General features: G+C 46.3%; 1 non-coding gene across 1 annotated transcript; it reads right to left on the reverse strand.

The window, feature by feature from the left end:
- Positions 1-5,673: 5,673 nt before the first annotated feature.
- On the reverse strand, positions 5,674-5,811 carry LOC123326156. The gene has a single exon (XR_006540920.1). It is a non-coding gene; the product is annotated as a U4 spliceosomal RNA (small nuclear RNA).
- Positions 5,812-7,678: the final 1,867 nt, after the last annotated feature.

Genomic DNA, 7,678 nt, shown 5'->3' on the forward strand with positions numbered 1-7,678 from the left:
ACCTACTGGAAGTCCTTTATTTTCTCAGTACCTGAGACCCCAGATGATGTCACTTGACTGGGGACGAGTTTAGCCTTTAGTTTCACCATTCAGCATGTATAGTACAGTAGAGGGAAGGGAAGGAAAGGAATGGTACCTATCTCAGAAGTCCTGTTATCACCATCTCCGGTTTATTTTTTATTTTTTAAAGATTTATTCATCTAAGGGGGGGGGAAGGGTGTGGGGTAGAGGGTGAGGGAGAGAAAGAGAATCTCAAACAGACTCCATATTAGCACAGAACCAGAAGGGCTCGATCCCACAACTCTGAGGTCATAACCTGAGCCCAAACCAAGAGTCAGATACTTAACTGACTGCCCCACCCAGGCACCCCACCATTCCCGGTTTAGAAGTGAGAGAACAAAGGCCCAGGACTTGGTGAAAGGTATAATTTGCACCGACGTCTTTCAGCCTGCAAAGCCTGTGTGCCCTGTATTACAAAGGGAAACTTTGTGCCTGCCCTTGCTGTCACTTGGGGACACTCAGCGAGGATCACTGGCTTTGATTTCCTCTTTTGTTGGGGGAGGGCGCTTGAACTGAACATCTCTCTCTCTTTTTTTTTTAATTAGTTATTTATTTGACAGAGAGAGGCACAGTGAGAGAGGGAGAAGCAGTGTGGGGCTCGATCCCAGGACCCTGGGATCATGACCTGAGCCGAAGGCAGATGCTTAATGACTGAGCCACCCAGGCACCCCTGAACTGAACATCTCTTGGTGTTCCTTCCAGCTTGAGCCTTGAGAACGTGAGATGAAAGTTTACTTTAGCTGAAGAAGAAAGATGGAAAGCTCCTTGAGGGCAGAAATGGGGCTTGTATTTCCCATAGTTCCTACCAGTGTGCTTTGTACTAGCAGGCGCCTGAATATTTAATTAACAAACGCTCTTTTCTCCTCTTTAAAAGCTCACTATTCTATTGACCTTTCCTGAGTATTCTTGGAGATATTCTCATCTAGTTTTTTCTACATCTCCTCAAATTGTGCAGATTGTATATCATTTGCATATTTTGTTTATGCCTTACTCTCAGTGCTTCATTTTCTAACTGCTTTATTTTTTCTTCTAGAATGCAAACTCCTTTAGGTTCTGTTTCTTTAGTTTTTCCCAGTAGTGAAAAAAAACCCAGTAGGTACTTTTTAAGGACCACCCTCCCCCCTTTTTGGGAGCAGTTTTAGATTCACAGTAAAATTAACAGAAAGGTACAGAGATTTTGTATATACCCTTTGTTACCATGTGCATAGCCTCCCCAGTTGTCAGCGTCCCCCACCGGAGTGGCACATTTGTTACAACTGATGACCCTACACTGACCCATCATCACCACCTACAGTCCACTCTGTACATTAGGGTTCGCTCTCAGTGTCGTCCATTCTGTGGGTTTGGACACATGTACAATGACAAATATTCACCATCATAATATCATACAGAATATTTTCACTGCCCTAAAAATCCTGTTTTCCACCCAGTCACCCCTCTCTCCTCAACAACCCCTGGCAACTACTGATCTTTTTACTGTCTCCATAGTTTTTTCTTCTTCAGAACGCCATAGAGTTGGAATCATGCAGGCTGTAGCCTTTTCAGACTGATTTCTTTCACTTAGTAATGAATGTATTCTTTTCTTATCCTTTTCTTCTGCTAACTCCAAAGAAGGGATACAACCCTGTACATGGTCATTTTTTTAGTGTTTGGTATGACCGTTTGAAATAGAAGCATACATAAGAATAAAAAGAGAGGTTTGCTGGAAAAACCAGAGGTTTGTCCTTGTGGAGCCTTATTTGAATTCTCATTCTGCTGGTTGAATTGATTTGTTGGCATATAAATGTATCCTGATGGACTGCTCTGAAAATCTAAATCCGTGCTTTTTGACCTTTTTAAAGTCAGACACTGCTTTACTAATTGGATGAAGGAAAGCCATGAATCACTCCTTAGAGAATCTGCAGGTGTACTCATTCAAAACTTCCTCCTGTGATTTGGGGACAGAAGGATCACAGTTACCGTGGGTGTCTAGCTGACCTCTAATCTCACTCGGAACAGCAGAGGTGGAAGAAACATGGGAGGTCATCTGAAGAAGTCCCAAGAAAACTTCCAACGTTCATTTGGGTCTTTTTATTTTATCGCTACTTTTTTAAATGAATGCCTTTGTTGCCTTTCTCCTTCAAAGCAAGATCATTTCCTTTTTTCTCTACATATCCCGCTCGCACGGAGGCCCTGAGTGTAGTGCTCGGCCAGTCAGTGGTCACCAGTAAGCCTCCGAGTGTGCTCTCTTCCGCCTTTGACTGCTTTCTCAGTTATGCTTGCCCTCTCTCACGGCTCCCCTCACGTCCCCTTTGGTCCCGACAGGCTTCTGCAGATAGCAGTCTTAATACCTCTTCTTACGGCCCCTCGCTCCTGCTGCTGGTGCCCAGGACCCTCCTTACCCTTATCGCTGCGTGCTCCCACGTGCGCAGTGTCCCCGTCTCCCATGTGCTCCCTGTGGCCCTTACTGGTGCTGTCCTGCCTCTGACGCTCTTCCTTCCCCTCCCTCAGCCTTGGTGGCTTCTTCCGCCCCGCGGGCCCCTTTCTCCCACTCCTCTTGGAGTCCTGTTGGTAGTGCGGAGGGCTACAGGGTTTCCTTCTCTGCCTCTTCTCGCTTTTCTTTCTCAGGTACCCTCCCTCCCTCCCTCCCTCCCTCTGTCTTCACTTTTCCCTGCTGGGGGGCTCTTCTACTGGCACTCATGGATTACCCCAGGCTTGCCCCAAGCCCATACACAGGACTGCAGGGACCTCAAATGCAGCAGGCTCCAAACTGCCCTCCTCACTCCCTTTGCTTTTTCTCTTCACATCTCCTCTTCCTGCAGCCATCTCTATGTGTGAGTGGTGCCCATATCCACACAGTTGACCAGTTCAGTGACTCAGAGAGCCCATGACTCAAATCTGCCCCTTCTTCCTTGTCCCCTCTGTGGCTGCCTCATTTCCCCCTGGATGACTGTAATAGCCTCTTGATTGGCCTTCCTGTCTGAGTCTTCTCCCTTCTCTCTATACCAATGACAGTTTCAAATATGCAGATCTGAGCTCATCTCTTGCTTGCTTAAAATCATTAAATGTCTCTCCATTGTCAAAAGCATGATTTTAAATTTTTTAGAAGATTTATTTATTTATTTTAGAGAGAGGGAGAGAACGAGTTGGGGGGAGGGGCAGAAGGAGAGGGAGAGAAGCAGACCCTGCGCCGAGCACAGAGCACAATGTGGGGCTTGATCCCACGACCCTGAGATCATGATCTGAGCTGAAACCAACCAGACACTCAACCGACTGAGCCACCCAGGCCCCCCTAAATTTTTTTTGTAAGGTTTTATTTTTAGGTAATCTCTACACCCAATGTGGGGCTCGGACCTACAATCTTGAGATCAAGAGTTGCGTGCTCCACTGACTGAGCAAGCCAGGCATCCCTGAAGTTTAAATTTTTTAACAAGACCTGGAAAATCTTTTTTTTTTAAAGATTTTATTTATTTATTTGATAGAGAGATGGAACACAAGCAGGGGGTGTGGAGAGGGAAAAGCAGGCTCCCCACTGAGCAGGGAGCCTGATGCTGGCTCAATCCCAGGACCCTGGGACCACGACCCGAGCCGAAGGCAGATGCTCAATGGCTGAGCCACCCAGGCGCCCCTGGAAAATCATTTGGGCCTGTTCCCCTTGATCCCCTGTCTTTCCTTCATCTGTGTTCCAGCCTTTCCTCCTTCCTGGTCTAGGCTTTGCAGAATGAGTATGTTCCTCATCACATCTGCTGCCCCTCCCACTTCCCTTCAAGGCTCAACACAGCTTCCGTTCTTGGGGTCACTCTCCTGTCACTCTCCACTCACATGTGTCTGGGTCCATACCCCCACACTTAGTAAGGTGTGTTTGGTTTCTTGACTCCCTTCCTCATTAATCAAGAAGATCTTTGCCCTTTTTGGACGTGTCTTTCCTCCCCAGATACCAGAGCCTTGTGTTGTGCGTGGCACATGGCAGGGTCTCAGGGCATCATGGTGTCTGGGCATAAGAAGACTGAGGATGGAGAGAAACGGAAGAGAGAGGAGGGGACTTTGTATGGTGAGGAATGGTGAGACCCACCAGTAAAGCCAGTGGGAGTAGCTGATCCATGTGGGCACAGTGCCTTCCACTCAGAAATATGTAAGGAGTTTCTACCCTGTGTGGGCACTTTTCTCTCTCCTGCAGACTTCTCTTCTCACCCATCCTCACCTCCTATTTCAGAGCCAGAACTGGCTTCTCACCCCGTATTCTTTACCCATTCCTTTCCCGTCACATATGGTATCTTGTTCCATTAGTCAGCCTATTCTGGTGTCTCAGATTTCTCTTCTACTTAACTCCTGCCCTGTGCCTACAAACATGCTGCAGTTTCCCCTTCCTGAAAAGAAATCGCATTCCCCCAGACCTTCCCCCACTTAAGTGAATGCCCAGTCTTCCATCACAACTAAATTTCTGGAAACAATGAATCTCTTTTTTTTTTTTTTTTTTTTTAAAGATTTTATTTATTTATTTGACAGAGAAAGACACAACGAGAGAGGGAACACAAACGGGGAGTGGGAGAGGGAGAAGCAGACTCCCTGCCGAGCAGGGAGCCCGATGTGGGACTCGATCCCGGGACTCCAGGATCATGACCTGAGCTGAAGGCAGTCGCTTAACCAACTGAGCCACCCAGGCGCCCTGGAAACAATGAATCTCAATTACTGGTTTACGTCTTCACTTTCCTTTCAATTCTCAGGCCTTACCACTCCACTGAAACCATTTGTAGTTCACCAGGTTTCTGTCTGTGACACTTACTTTTGACTTTTCTGGTGAACTGCCCACCTCTTTATCATTTCTTTTACTGGGTGTTGACATTTCCCAGGCTCTTTCCTCTGTCTTCTCCACTTAAGTGCCATTCTCTTTATGTTTTCTCATTAACAGTGCTTTCAGCTGTCACTCCTGCACAGAAAATTTCCAAATCTGTATCTCCAAGCAGGTCTTTTGATCCCTGGGCTATGCCTACTAGGCATCCCTCCCTGCCTGTCTGGTTATCATGAAAGCACCTCAGACTCAACATTTTCCATACTGCATTCAGGATTCATCCACTTGTTCCCATCGAGTGTTTCTTTCATATCTTGGGATGGTCCTTGCACCGTGCTGGGTTATCTGGAAGTCCCAGACTCATCTTTTATCCCCCTCCCCCTTCTTCTCCACCTCAGCACCCTCTGCACCACTGTGTTTCTTTTATCCCCACTGCCATATCCTGAGGATAGGCCCTGTCCCTTCAGGATTATTGCCCCATGTCCCAACTCTGTTTCTGATTCTCCCTTCTTCCCCCACCCTTAAAGCTCTTCTGTGTACAGTTTTCAGAGCTGTTTTTCTGAAATTGAAATCTGATCATGCTATTTCTTTATTTTAAAGCATTCATTGGCTTCCTAGATCTTACAGGTTATTGTTTAGAATTCCTAGGCCAGGATCAAAGTCTTTCAAAATTGGGCCGCACTTTTTCTCTTTTTAAACAGTGTCAGCTTTCATTTTCCATTTTAAATGACTATTTATAAGCTGTTTAGAGTAAGAAACCCTCACACACACACACACTCAGACACGTGCAAACACATGTCTTATTTCTGGTTTATACTACATGCTGTAAATGCTGTAGAGGCAATGGATGCTTTCAGAACCCATGTCAGAAAAGAGACCCGGTTTCTTCCCTCACACCTGTCTTCCTAGAATTATTTTTCAATTAGCAATAATCGCGCCTCGGATAAACCTCATTGGCTACGATACTACCACTGCGCAAAGCTTCCTAGAATTATTTTTAATATTATTCCTTTCATATCCTCATGCTTCCATGCATTTCTCAGCTTCATTCACTTCCCTTGTATCCCTTCTGTACCCCTGTGACGTCCCCTGTGAAGGCCCCACTTTGATCACACCACAGGGCTCTCACCAGGGCTTTCCTGCAGCTCAAAAGGTGGGTTCCTTCATCTTTTCAGACTCCAGGACTTCCCTCAGGGTTCAGCCCCCCACCCTTAGCTTTAGTGCAGCATTCAGTGCAATGAGAGGTAGTGTACAGCCCACCAGTTCAGAGGTGAACTCTGGACCTGCTCCCTAAAAGTCACATGACCTTGGATAAAGTATCTAACTTCTATGTGCCTCATAGTCTTCACTATGGGGCATGTTAGGTTTAAATGAGTTAACACATGTGAAGTGCTTAGAATAGACCTGGCACAATTTTTTTTTTTTTTAAGATTTTATTTTTCATTTTTGTGTAGTCTCTACCCACAACGTGAGGCTCAAACTCATGCCCCTGAGATCAAGAGTCATATGCTCTACTGTCTGAGCCAGCCAGGTGTCCCAGACCTGGCACAATTAAACGTTAACTAATATCACTATCATTTGATAATTTCTCTCTCTCTCTCTTCTTTTTCTTCCCAAAATATATCATCCTAGAGCCTCAATTCCCAGATTCTTATTTCTTAATTCTGGATGGGTCCTGGAATGGTTCCCCAAGCATGCTTACTGTCTTCCCAGGGTTCTGGCAGGAGGAGCAGAGCTGTCTCTGTAGCTGGAGGGCTTTAGCACAGCACCTGGACAGTTCATTCATCAGGTACTTACTGAATGCCTACAGTGTGCTAAGTACTGTTCTGGATACTTGAGAGACCAAGGTGAAAAAACTGACAAAACCTTTGCCTTAGCTCATCTTCTGGTGGGAAAGATGGGCACTAAATAAAAAACCAGGAAATACATATAACATGGTGCCAGATAATGGGGCAGTGGAAGCGGGGGTTGTTGTGTAGAGGTTAAAGGGGTTTGGCATTATATTAAAGGGGTTCTGTATTAAAAAGGGTGATTGGAGAAGGCCATGTCCCTGAGAAGGTGATATTTGAACTGAGACCTGTATCAAATGAGTGTGCAAGCCATACACACATTTGGGGGAAGACCATTCCAGACAGGGAAGGGCAAGTGCAAGGCCCCAAGGTGGCACTGAGTTTGGTGTATTCACGGAGCAGCAGCAAGATCATTGTGCCTGCAGAGGAGTGATGGAGTGGCTCAGGAGATGGACTCAGAGACAGGAGGAGCCTTCCTGGTAGGCCAGCCACAGGACAGACTTGGGATTTTGTTGTGGGATGAGAAGCCATGGAGGATTCTGAGCAGGAGTCCATTTTTAAAAGACCACGGTGTGAAGTAGGGAGAGTAGGCTCTGAGAGGTGTGAGATTGTGAGATGGTATGTGTGCAAGCCGTAAGGCTACTGCATGAATCCAGGCCCAGAGTACACGAGAGACCGTGGCTAGCACCCGGGTGGTGGCGGTGGAGAGAATGTGGTGAGAAGTGCTCCGATTCCAGATCTGTTCTGAAGGTAGAACTGGCTGACGGGTTAAATGTGGAGTGGGGAAGGAAGAGAGGAATCTAGGGTAATTGCTTTTGGCCCAAGCATGTTAATGAGTGGTGGTTCCTTTTCCTGAGATGGGAAGCAGTGGGTTTGGGGGAGGGGAGTGGGATTTAAGAGTGTTGTTGCAGCTTCAGATGCTTAATACACTTGCAAGCCGTGATCAAGGGAGAGGACCAGGCATGGATATAAATTTGGTTACCATTAGCTAATTAGAATATGGTATTAGAGGGAATCCTATTTTTCAATTGAGAGATTAGGAAGCCTTTCCAAAAGAGAA

Source organism: Neomonachus schauinslandi, chromosome 10, assembly GCF_002201575.2.
Source record: "Neomonachus schauinslandi chromosome 10, ASM220157v2, whole genome shotgun sequence".
Lineage (NCBI taxonomy): Eukaryota > Metazoa > Chordata > Mammalia > Carnivora > Phocidae > Neomonachus > Neomonachus schauinslandi.